General features: G+C 41.5%; 1 protein-coding gene and 1 pseudogene across 4 annotated transcripts in view; one reads left to right on the forward strand and one right to left on the reverse strand.

Annotated features, from left to right (window-relative positions):
• The window catches only part of lrch2 (leucine-rich repeats and calponin homology (CH) domain containing 2), a 154,105-nt gene that overhangs the window by 103,526 nt on the left and 37,008 nt on the right, over positions 1–13,571 (reverse strand). The window lies entirely within an intron of this gene.
• On the forward strand, positions 4,653–4,712 carry LOC122557581 (annotated as a pseudogene).

Consider the following 13,571-nt stretch of genomic DNA (forward strand, 5'->3'; position numbering starts at 1 on the left):
TCTCCTGTTCCTTGGATGCTGCCTGACCTGCTGCGCTTTTCCAGCAACACATTTTCAGGTCCAATTAGAGTCCAGCAAGTGATAGCTTGACTATTACTCGAGTGTTGACTCCAGATCTCTCACCAACTAAGCTAAAATAAACAGGTTAATGAAACTTGTGTGGTCCAGAATTTCTTGAGTCAACATGGCCCCGGGGACTTATCCATCTTGATGCTTCCCAGAATTTGCAGCACATCCACTTCCTTAATATCAATCTGTTCAAGCCTATTAACCTGGTTCACGGTATTCTCACTATCAACAAGGTCCGTCTTGTGAATACTGAAGCAGAAAACTCATTTAGTGCCTCCCCTACCTCTTCAGACTCCAGGCACAACTTCCTCCATTATCCCTGATCAGCCCTACCCTCTCTCTGATCATTCTCATATTCCTCGCAAACGTAGAACACCTTTGGGTTTTCCCCAATCCTTCCCGCCAAGGTTTTGTGACTGCTCCTTTCCTGTTACTGACTTTCGCCCATTCTGACTAAGTAGACAAACCCTCCACAACAACCTCCTTTTTTTGCATCTGTTATGCACTCTCTAACAATATTACTCCCCTTCCTCTTTTACCCCCATCCCTGTTCTTTTTGAAAGATCTAAACCCTGGAACATCTAAACCACTCCTGCCCATGTGAAATTCCTGTTGCTCTTCTTCATTCATCCTCTGAATGAGGATAACCCAACAAATACATATTTATTGCCCCTCCTGAATGTTCCAAGGATTGATGGATCTAATCTTTAAACTGTTCCATTCTAAGTGGTGATATTGTTCCAATAGTATATTATGAAGCAAATTCCATAATTTTAACTCAGAGATGAAGAAATTACCACTCATGGCCATGGTAAGGGTGTGCACCTTCAAGAGAAGATTGCTGGGGATCTTCCTCCATGCTGTTATTGCTCCTGTTCTTCCTGGGGGTACAGTTTCTAGACCTGCAGGAGTTTATAGGAGAGCAAGCCTGGTACAGTTCTGCAATGTCACCTGTACTTGGTAGACTCACCAAGATCACATGAGAAGATACTGTTTTGACCAGTTAGGGTACAAATCATTTAGGACTGCTTTGTCCCGAATGGCATTGAGTTTCTAGAATTTTGTTTTGATTGCATTACCTTCCTAACTTTGTTACAATACAGGGTAAACGCTCCTGCTTAATTTAAACACAAAAAAGATTATCTCGTGCAATAATCTGTGAAAATCTGAGAGGCCAAGAACTATTCAAAGTAAAAATTAACAACTTTATTTATTAAAGTATAACACAGAATAATTAACTAAACTATTTACAACTCCTTCTTCTAACCTATCTTTTACAATCCCTTCTATAATACTAGTCCGATAAAACCCCCGATTACGATTTACTGAAAAATTCAAAATTTCAAAACCAGCCAGCTGTTGCGTCTTCTCTTTGCAGATTTGCTCTCCAGGTCAGTGTCGATGTCTTTCACTGTGAAAACCCCTTCTCTGGACAGCTACCTCTCAGATATTTCTGACCTTCAGTCGATATCTATTGGTCTGGTGACAGTTCTCTTCCCAACTATTCAACTTTCCCTAGTCTTATACCCCCAAAGCATCGGATTGTGACATTGGCTTTTAATATTGTCAATATACTAAAATTTAAATTTGAATGGAATTTGATGTTTTTGGGCGTATAACTTAAACTGACTGGCCTCATTCAAATGTGTTTTTGTCTCCAGACAACCAACTACCCTAACCGCTGGACCACGTGCTCGATTGTATCTTATTGAGAACACTTGGTGCTGTCAGGTAGTTCTGCTAGCTTTTAACTTTCTTAAAATGTACAGCACACCCACAATCTATCGCTATTTGCAAGTTGTTATGGAGGCAAGCCAGCTACCAGTTACTAAAGTCAAGTATAGATATGGTTGCTCTACTTTAACTTCAGAAACTTAAATGAGTCAGATCGCATGTAATGACAGTGCCAATAAAAGTTATAAGGAGGCTGCTGGGCATGGCTTGGCTTTCCTGTTGATGTTACAGCTGGCACTTAAGTATCACGTTACTTGTCATTAATCAGTCCAGGCCCTTCTGTAGGCTTCCACGCACTGCTATAAAACAGACAATCATTGATGAAGGAGTTAACAATCGTTGCAACATGGTCACTAGCATGAGAATGTGTCTCTGATAACCAGATTCCTCTGGAATGGTTATGACTATTAAGACAGCTACTGAAGCATTTTCTTAGCAGCAGCAGGGCTTTTCTCAATACTTCAAGTGACGCTCAAAATTATTATTTAATTACAAGTGGAGTAGGATATACGCAGGCAGTTGGTTATAAACAGGTGGCTTTCTTTTCATTTGAAAGCTGTGGAACTTAATGGATTTGGATCAGAATCAAGGCTAAGGCTTCATGTATCCAAGTTGCATCGACATGACATACAAGAGCAGCCAATCTTGCCAGTAGGAAGGGGCATATCCTAGAATGTTGCCAGCAGAACCTGGAAATAATGAACAATGCTGAAAATGTGTTGGTGGAAAAGCGCAGCAGGTCAGGCAGCATCCAAGGAACAGGAGAATCGACGTTTCGGGCATAAGCCCTTCTTCAGGAAGCCCTGAAGGGCTTATGCCCGAAACGTTGATTTTCCTGTTCCTTGGATGCTGCCAGACCTGCTGCGCTTTTCCACCAACACATTTTCAGCTCTGATCTCCAGCATCTGCAGCCCTCACTTTCTCCAATAATGAATAGGCATAATTCAATTGTAAGATTCCATTACTAATTTAGCCTGAAAACAATTCTTCCCTACCAGATCACAACTCCCCATTTATTGGCAGGGACAGCTTTACAATGTCAGTTACTGTAAGATGCAGCAGCAATAGGCCTGTCAGTTCATCAGGTCTGCTGTCATTCGATGAGATCACAGCTGACCTGATAATCCTCAACTCCACTTTCCTGCAGAATCTCCTAACCCTTGATCCTCTTTCTGATTTAAAAAAAGGTCTTTCTCAGCCTTGAAAACAATTAATAGCCCAGCCTTGAAAGCCCTCTGGAGTAAAGAGTTCCACAGATTCACCATCCTGAGTGTACAGGTTCCTCCACGTGTCTTAAATTGGCAACTTCATACTCTGAGATTATGCCCTCTGGTTCAAGACTTTCCCAAAAGGGGAAACAATCGCTCCTTATATACCTGAAGAAGGGCTTATGCCCAAAACGTCGATTCTCCTGTTCCCTGGATGCTGCCTGACCTGCTGCGCTTTTCCAGCAACACATTTTCAGCTCTAATCTCCAGCATCTGCAGACCTCACTTTCTCCTTATACACCCTGCCAAGTTGCCTAAGAATATTACTTTTCAATGAAGGCTCCTCTCATTCTTCTAAACTCCAATCAATATAAAAGCAACCGACACAACCTCTCCCGATAAGAAAATCCCCACATACACAGGATCAATTTCATGAACCTTCTATGGATGTCCTCAAATGCTAGTAAATCTTTTCATAGATAAGGGGATCAAAACTGTTCACAGTACCCAAAGTGTGGCTTGACTTTGAGCAAGAGCACCCCTATTTTTATATTTCAATCTCTTTCAAATTAAGGTGAACAGTCTATTTGCCTTCCCAATCATCTGCTGAATTTGGACACTGATGATAAAAGAAAAACAGTGTTTCCGAGTAAATTGCATTTTCCAAAATTCCAAAGCTCAAACTTGCCAAAACTTCAATTGGCTGTTTGAGAGATTTATGCACAAATCGCTGTGCCATAGCATTCTATTGTCTTTCCCTTTATAAATAATATTTAGGTCTTCTGTTCTTTCTGCCAAAATGAAAACCACACATTTCCCCACATCATCTATCTGCCAAGTTTCCATTCACACCTGTCCATACCCTTCTGTAGACGGCCAAATCAATATTTTCATTTCCAGACTGATAACATGCCAATCATTTCTGGATATTCCAATCATCATGTCTGATAACTCTCATGATATTAAATTCAAGGTAAAGTGTTTTGGCAGTGGAGTAGTTGAAGAATGGGAAGAGGTAAGTAATTCTTTAGAGATGGAAATAAGGTACAATCAAAAAAGCTTGTTACTGAACAAATAATCCAGAGACTGATTATAAGAATCCTAACAATTAAAAGAAAGCTGGAAACATTGTAGGTTTGGCCAACATATGCTAACCCCACAAGTTTAAGTCCAACTCTGAAATGACCTAACAAAGCAAACCTATTTTACAGAGAAACAAAGAATAAGATAAAAACACAGGCTTTGTTAGTGATGCTCACATCTCAGCGTCAAATTAAGATGTCTCAATAATAATTTGACTAAAGTTCAATGATGAATTTTACAGCTTTCAGTTTTCCAAAGACCAGTCCCATTTTTAAAAGTGAAATAGACTCAGTGATAAGGAAACAAAGTTGATGGCACTGGCCTAATCCAGTAGCTCAATCATCTCAATTGAATAATGTTGAGTAATGCATGACTGTATCAGACAGGCAAATCAACAGCAAAGGAGATGAAAGAGTCAGAATTAATTGGAAACTAATTCTAGCGATTAAGATTGCTTCGAGAGCAAGAGGAGACAGAAAAAAAGAATGCACCTTTACAATTTCATTTGCAGCTTCGGTTTATGGGCAACTACGTTTTGAGATATTGGTATAAAACTACACATTGCAAGAAAGGGGAGAAGGTTAGCACTCCACTCGATAAGGATAGAAAGAAGAGTCTAGATTAGAGTGGTGCTGGAAAAGCACAGCAGGTCAGGCAGCATCCGAGGAGCAGGAAAATCGACGTTTCGGGCAAAAGCCCTTCATCAGGAATAGAGGCAGGGTGCCTGCAGAAGTGGAGAGATAAATAAGAGGGGGTGGGGGTGGGGAGGGGGAGAAAGTAGCATAGAGTACAAAGGGTGGATGGGGGTGGAGATGGAGGTGATGAGAGGTCACAGAGGAGGGTGGAGTGGATAGGTGGAAAGGAAGATAGGCAGGTAGAACAGGTCATGGGGACAGTGCTCGCTGGAAGGTTGGAATTGGGGTAAGGTGGGGGAAGGGGAAGTGAGGAAACTGGTGAAGTCCACATTGATGCCCTGGAGTTGAAGTGTTCCGAGGAGGAAGATGAGGCGTTCTTCCTCCAGGGGCCCAGTGGTGAAGGAGCGGCGGTGGAGGCGGCCCAGGACCTGCATGTCCTAGGCACAGTGGGAGGGGGAGTTGAAATGTTGGGCTATAGGGCTGTGGGGCCGATTGGTGCGGGTGTCCCAGAGATATTCCCTAAAGCGCTCTGCTAAGAGGTATCGAGTCTCCCCAATGTTGAGGAGACCGCATCGGGAGCAACGGATACAATAAATGATATTGGTGAATGTGCAGGTAAAACTTTGATCGATGTGGAAGGCTCCTTTGGGGCCTTGGATGGAGGTGAGGAAGGTGGTGTGGGTGCAGGTTTTGCAATTCCTGCAGTGGCAGGGGAGGGTGCCAGGAAGGGTGGGTGAGTTGTTGGGGGGCGTGGACCTGACCAGGTAGTCACGGAGGGAACGGTCTTTGTGGAAGGCAGAAAGGAGTGGGGAGGAAAATACATCCCTAGTGGTGGAGTCCGATTGGAGGTGGCAGAAATGTCATTGGATGATGTGGTTTATGCGAAGGTTGGTAGGATGGAAGGTGAGCACCGGGGGGGGTTCTGTCCATGTTACGGTTGGAGGGGTGGAGTTTGAGGGTGGAGGTGCAGGATGTGGATGAGATGCGTTGGAGGGCATCTTTAACCACGTTGGAAAGGAAATTGCGGTCTCTAAAGAAAGAGGTCATCTGGTGTGTTCTGTGGTGGAACGGTCCTCCTGGGAGCAGATATGGCGGAGGAATTGGGAATACGGGGTGGCATTTTTGCAGGAGATATGGTGGGAAGAGGTGTAAACCAGGTAGCTGTGGGAGTTGGTGCATTTGTAAAAAATGTCAGTGTCAAGTCGGTCGTCATTAATGGAGATGGAGAGGTCCAGGAAGGGGAGGGAGGTGTCAGAGATGGTCCAGGTGAACTTAAGGTCAGGGTGGAATGTGTTGGTGAATGTGTTGAATTGCTCAACCTCCTCGCAGGAGCACGAGGTGGCACCAAAGCAATCATCAATGTAGCGGAGGAAGAGGTGGAGAGTGGTGCCGATGTAACTACGGAAGATGGACTGTTCTGCGTAGCCAATGAGACAGGCATAGCTGGGGCCCATATGGGTGCTCATGGCTACCCCTTTGGACTGGAGGAAATGGGAGGATTCGAAGGAGAAATTGTTAAGGGTGAGGACCAGTTCAGCCGAACGAATGAGTGTGTCGGTGAAAGGGTACTGTTGGGGATGTCGGGAGAGGAAGAAACGGAGGGCTTGGAGGCCCTGGTCTCCAAGAATGAATCCTAGTGACCTTACAATACACAAATGTTTAAAGCAAGTAGTTAGTGGCATCTAACAAAGCAAAGGCATAATCTTGTGGCATACTGGTAGTGTCCCTACCCCTAGATGAGGGGGGGGTTCATGTCTCACCTGCTACACGGAGGCGTATCATAACAATATCTTGATTAGAAAACAGCTTAAAGAAAAACTGAATGACATAACTGGCAGGCCTCAGCACATTTGAACACAATCACAAAATGAAAATTGCAAATTGCAGATAGGTTAGGGATGCATACTTTTGTTTGGCAGAGGATCACTTTCTCCTTTTTGAAACAGATATAGAAACAAACTCTCACAGACTTATACCCCTTTACATACATACATAAATACATATACACATACACATACACACACACACACACACACGTTTATGGGGTGAATTTGTACTTGCAGAATTACATTTTACTTTGCTCAAACACTGCATGAATCCATGTAAGATTCTTCAAATCAATTATTTAGATTAGAATCAGTCTGACCATTGTGGCTCAATCTCACAGGGCAGCTCACACATTAAATGCGTTATCTGACGTGACATGACGTCAATTGTTAAGATTAGATTAGATTCCCGACCGAGTGGAAAGAGGGCCTTCGGCCCAACCAGTCCACTCCGACCCTCCGAAGAGCAACCCACCCAGACCCATTCCCCTACGTTCACCTAACACTATGGCCATTCTAAATTGCCCAATTCACCTAACCAGCACATCTTTGGACTATGAGAGGAAACTGGAGCACCCAGAGGAAACCCATGCAGACATGGGGAGAATGTGCAAACTCCACACAGATAGTTGCCTGAGGCGGGAATTGAACCTGGGTCTCTGGCGCTGAGAGGCAGCAGTGCTAACCACTGAGTCACTGTGCTGCCCCAAGTTCACTTGAGAGTGTAACTTTTAAGTGGGTTCAATTCCCAACTCAAGCAACTGTCTGTGTGGAGTTTGCATGTTCTCCCAGTGTCTGCGTGGGTTTCCTCCGGGTGCTCCTGTTTCCTCCCACAGTCCAAAAATGTGCAGGTTAGGTGAATTGGCCATGCTAAATTGCCCATAGTGTTAGGTGAAGGGGTAATCGTATGGGAATGGGTCTGGGTGCGTTGTTCTTCGGAGGGTCAATGTGGACTTGTTGGGCTGAAGGGTCTGTTTCTACACTAAGTAATCTAATCTAAATGTTCTGCAACTTACCCGTGAAAGAACTGAAACCAACGTGTTCATTTTAAAAGATGAGAGACTTAACAATCAAACCAGATCTTTTTCAATATATAATTTCAGCTACATCACACTAAACTTTTGTTATAAATTCTGTGTCCTATGATCTTATACTCCACAATCACCTGATGAAGGAATAGCGCTCCAAAAGCTAGTGCTTCCAAATAAACCTGTTGGACTTTAATCTGACATTGTGAGATTTTTAACTTTCCAAACTCATGACCATGACCATCTAGAATGACAGGACAGCACATGTATGTCCCCTCCTCCAAGTCACACACCATCACTTGGAACTATAATTGCCATTTCTTCAGTGTGACTGGATTCCAGATCCTGGAACTCCATCCCTAACAGAATTGTGGGTGTTCCTACACCAAATAAACTGCAGTGATTCAAGACACAGGGATTCAAGACACAACCAATTTCTCAAGAACAGTGGCAGTGCTTAAATGACATTTGGATAAGTACATGAATAGGCAAGGTTTGGAGGAGAATAGGCCAGATGCAGGTAGGTGGGACTAGTTTAATTGACTATGACTGTATAAACAGGGATGGGCAATAAATGCTGGCCAAACTAGTGACATCCATAAATGAATTTAAAAAAAAGTGATCACTGCCACTGTTTATGAGAAATTGGTTGTGAGATATTGTCTTGAATCACTGCAGTTTATTTGGTGTAGGAACACCCACAATTCTGTTAGGGATGGAGTTCCAGGATCTGGAATCCAGTCACACTGAAGTGATGGTGTGTGGCTAGGGAGTGTTGCTGAACAAAGAGACCTTGGAATGCAGGTTCATAGCCCCTTGAAAGTAGAGTCACAGGTAGATAGGATAGTGAAGGTGGCATTTGGTATGCTTTCCATTATTGGTCAGAGTATTGAGTACAGGAGTTGGGAGGTCATGTGACTGTACAGGACATTGATGAGGTTATTGTTGGAATATTGCGTGCAATTCTGGTCTCCTTCCTATCGGAAAGATGTTGTGAAACTTGAAAGGGTTCAGAAAAGATTTACAAGGACGTTATGATTCGGAGATGCCGATGTTGGACTGGGGTGTAAAAAGTTAAAAATCACACAACACCAGGTTATAGTCCAACAGGTTTAATTGGAAGCACACTAGCTTTCGGAGCGACGCTCCTTCATCAGGTGATTGTAGGAGCGTCGCTCTGAAAGCTAGTGTGCTTCCAATTAAACCTGTTGGACTATAACCTGGTGTTGTGTGATTTTTAACTTTGTACAAGGACGTTGCCAGGGTTGGAGGATTTGAGCTATAGGGAGAGGCTCAACAGGCTGGGGCTTTTTCTCCTGGAATTTCGGAGGCTGAGGGGTGACCTTATAGAGGTTTACAAAATTATGAGGGGCATGGATACGATAAATAGACAAAGTCTTTACCCTGGGATCGGGGAGTCCAGAACTAGAGAGGGCATAGGTTTAGGGGGAGACGGGAAAGATATAAAAGAGACCTAAGGGGCAACTTTTTTCACGCAGAGAGTGGTACGTGTATGGAATGAGCTGCCAGAGGATGTGGTGGAGACTGGTACAATTGCAACATTTAAGAGGCATTTGGATGGGTATATGAATAGGAAGGGTTTGGAGGGATATAGGCCGGATGCTGGCAGGTGGGACTAGATTGGGTTAGGATATCTGGTCGGCATGGACAGATTGGACCGAAGGGTCTGTTTCCATGCTGTACATCTCTGACTCTAATGCCATACAATACCTCCAGCACAGAGCAGGCTTATACTTGGTACACAGTACACTGCAAGCTAGTAAATATCCATGTGGATCATTGAAGTGCCTTATGATTTATGCAAATCAAGGTTTCCAAGTCTGTTTGTTATCTCAAAATCAAACTGCTCAAAGAATAAATGCAGTGCAAGGTACAGCAAGAATCTCATCTGCATCGGTTGTCTAACTAGTATCTGCAATGTACCTTTCCATGACCAATGCAAAAACCACATCCATGGCACAGGATTTGGGTCACATTCAGTGCATATCTGGGCCTGGAAGACTATTTTGGGAAGTTTTAGCAGGAACAGAGTTTATGAAATTCTCAGGGTGGTACTTTTAATAATTTAATGTTAGGAAAGAGGGGTCACATCTGTTAATGTAAAACTAAGCAGTTTTGAACAAGCAATTTTTTTGTGGACAGTACGGCTGCAGAGTAATCACAATTCATAAACACAATACTGAGTCAGAAAACTTTAATTAATGTTTAAAGAAATTTGACTTCTGAACAAAATGCATTCACACAAGGGCAGACTGCAAGAATTTTAAAACAGCATCAGAAATCCAGTACTTCCAAATTTCCAACATGTATTGCTTGCTGGGTGGTATGGTTAATTACATTGCCAAACTGAATTGTGCACACCATGCACAAAAAGTTCAAAAGATACCACTGCTTAATACACATATCAAATTTTCTACTATGATTAGCATTTTGAGGGAATATGCCCCAGTTGGCAAACAGAGTTAATGAATGGAAAAGCTTTTTTTCCTGATCAAATACTGAAAGCGGACGCTATAATATTTCAGACCAGCATGTGGGGCATCTCATTTGAAGGCTACAATGACAGAAAGAAGGCACAGCTTTTGCAACAAATCCCTGCCGCCAGATAAACAGCGCATCTCTTTACTTTAGTCCACTTTACCATATGGAGAGTTGCTTAACACAGAGACCTAATTTGGTATGACAAATATTTTACCCCTGATTTACAAGGTGACCTATATTTTCTTTTTAACACATTTATTACAATTTTTTTTAAATTGCCAAATAATCATTTTTTTTTAAAATGGTGTTGTATGAAACTAAATGGTTAGTATTAAAAATATTTAATTTAGAGTAACATAACTTACTGACCACTGCAGCCCCAACTCAACTAAACGTATACCTACAAGCTAATAATTTGCAGTTGTCAAATTATTTTCATACTTCCTGACCATAAAAAAAGAGACCTTTCAGAGAAAGGCCAATTATGTTGCCAATTCTATGACCGTTTTTTGAGAAAATAATACATGGCCAGTTAAAATGAATTAATAAAGATCAGGAACAGGCAACTTTGCTGCATCTAGAAAAAGCCCAACAGATTCAGCATGCTTTTTACACATTTAACCACAAGAGGCCTTTTCCCCAATCACAGAAATTTATAATTTACAGGAAGCATTTATTGCACAGAAATAGACCATTCAGCTCAGCAAGCCACCCCAAATCTATCCAATCCTATCAATATCCCTTCTCCCTCTGGTGCTTATCTAACCTCCTCTTAAATATATCTTTGCTCTTCACTTCAACCACTCAGTAGTGCGTTATGCACTTTGATCATTCTCTGGTTAAAGAAGTTTCTCCTGAGGATCTGTAATCTGTTAATGCCACAGTGAAAATGACAGTATGTATATTAAAGGAAAAATAATGAACACACAATTGCTTGGTAGTACAAAACATGTATGTTATCAATAAAGGAGATACAAAGTTGAACTTTATTGTCTTGTAGCCATCAGGACAACAACACAATGAAAACAAATTTAAAAAGGCAACAGTTCATAACGTGAGAAGAGAGAATATTGATTGGTTGGACAATGTTTGGCAAAAAATGCAGCAGAAACTGTCAATCTTAGTTAACTGATTAACCAGAGTGTTCTATCCATTGCAACTTTCTCAATAAAGGAAAGCACACAGGCCTTATGCCTTCCTTTCAGTCATACGTAGGGCTCTGTTCTTTTGCAGACAGAAAGAATACCTCCACTTGTACCTTTACTAAGGAGGAAAGAAATATGGAAACTACCAATGTCTATGACATTCTCATTGCAAAACAGTACATGGTGAAAGGTATATATTGCTTGTTGAGTGGTTTGGTTAATTACATTGCCAAACTGGATTGGTCATGATACCCACACATGTAAGGGCTGTCCAACATAAAAAAAACTGACATCCCCGTCTGATTTATGGCCAATTCCACACAACGTAACCTAATCAAGTAGTCAGGTGATTTACTGCAGTCAGCTCTGAGCAGGTTTTCCACTTATGCAGTAATGAATTCTTTCAGATTTCCAAAGGACCACATTGGGCTTGCATATCAACAACAATGCCATGTTTATATTCTCACGTGACATTTCTAACCTGCTCACTAATGTACTACTCAAGTAAACCACAGGCATCTACACTAAAGCAGGATATAATTGTGATCTAGGTATATCACTGAGTGAATCAGTATTCACTGAACTGAACTTAGCAAAGCTCATAGGTGAGTTCAATTTTAACAAAATCATACATGCATAAACATATCCCCTTACAAATTTCCTAAATGAAATATCGCAAATGTATCATTTAAATCTGCAGCTGCATGAAATAAATTTATTTCTTAATGGGTCCCAAATGCACCTCTGAAATAGAGCAATCAAATGGGCTCTCTTTTCTTGATGTGCCTGTTGAGAAAATCCACCAGGGGGCTTTCTACCCCAGTTTGCCACAAGCATACCATCATTGGTCAATATAAACATGGATTTCTGCAGTTCTGTGCGATATAAGAACCATCTTATCATCAACCTCAAAGAGGAGCTGAGCCTTCTTTTGACCCTGCAAAGTTGATGTGGATACAGAGTGCATTAAAGCCATCCTACAAGGATTTATATGATGCAAATTCATGAACTGGCTTAAGATTGCCATGCATTCCTGAAAAGTGCCCAGCCTACTACAGATTACTCCAGTAGGGTTAGATACCTGAAAACATCTGAGTAGCAGATGAAGCTGGCTATTTCAAACTGTTACTATGCAGTAGCAATGAGCGGGGTTTGTCACCAATAGGATGCTACCATCAAGCCAAATATTCTGCTTATCAGACAAAATAAATAATATGGTTAAGAATTTCAATGCTGTTGTAATGCTAGGTACATAGATCATATATTCCAAAAGCTCAGTTGACTGTATGTCAGATGTTTGCAACAACTAACCCAATCAGTCCTTGCCTACAAAACTCAAAACAGTCTTTCACATGAGATACTTCTTCACAATTCGGTAATATTTGCTAAGTCTTAATCTGAAAATTATTTTAAGATTCAGTCAGGCCCGCTGTGTACCACATTTAAATGTATATTAATGCATTCATATATTAACACACTATGTGTTTGCAGGCAGAAAAAAAATGTACTGTATATACAATAATTTGAAACAGAAACAAAGCAGATGAAATCAAGCTTTGTTTTGGACAAAATAGATTGGCAGCTGTCAGTCATCACCAGTTATGGACCAGGCCAGACCCCCTCAAAATATTTCAAAAAAGCAGCACAGACCTTAACTTTGCTAGTTGTTTTCAGGTGTAGAGTGGATATTTCAGAAGTAATTCAGCTGGCCCAATGACTTAATTTTAAATAAAAAGAAACACAAACAAAAGAGAACAGAATTCAGAATAACTTAACCTATCCGAAAACCCAACAAATTATCCCAATTTGATGATGCTGCTCCAAATTCCTACAACAATCCCCATAAATACCCTTTGGTAAATAAAGTAAAATCAAACACAGGGTCTTACAGGAGAGATGTTAGAGAGAGGGTGGATTAGCATGGACCTGCTTCTTTGGGTCCAGCAGCTTCAAAACTGACTGCTTACTAAAACCAAACCAAAATAAAGCTGAGCTGGGAGAACTGGCCACTTCTCTTTCATTATATAAGCGTTTTTTTTAAAACTTAAAAGCCTTTTGCTTGAGGCAGTATCTGCTAGTTATAATCAAAACTGGCCCTAAAACCCATCAAAGCTAGACACTCCAGAACCTGTATCTTTATGACCGCTCTAAAAAAAAAGGACCTTGCTAAAGCAGCAGCATTGTCACAGACCTAAATGGCACATTCTCTATGGTAGTGCCTCCATTAACCAAAGTACACTTGCCACCTCATACAGTGTAAAATTATGCTCCTTTTACATCAGTATTTTTTGCTTGTCCTGACCAGTGCAAGATGAAAAGCTTTGATAAATGGTGCTTTTTT

The sequence above is a fragment of the Chiloscyllium plagiosum genome, chromosome 15, assembly GCF_004010195.1.
Source record: "Chiloscyllium plagiosum isolate BGI_BamShark_2017 chromosome 15, ASM401019v2, whole genome shotgun sequence".
NCBI lineage: Eukaryota > Metazoa > Chordata > Chondrichthyes > Orectolobiformes > Hemiscylliidae > Chiloscyllium > Chiloscyllium plagiosum.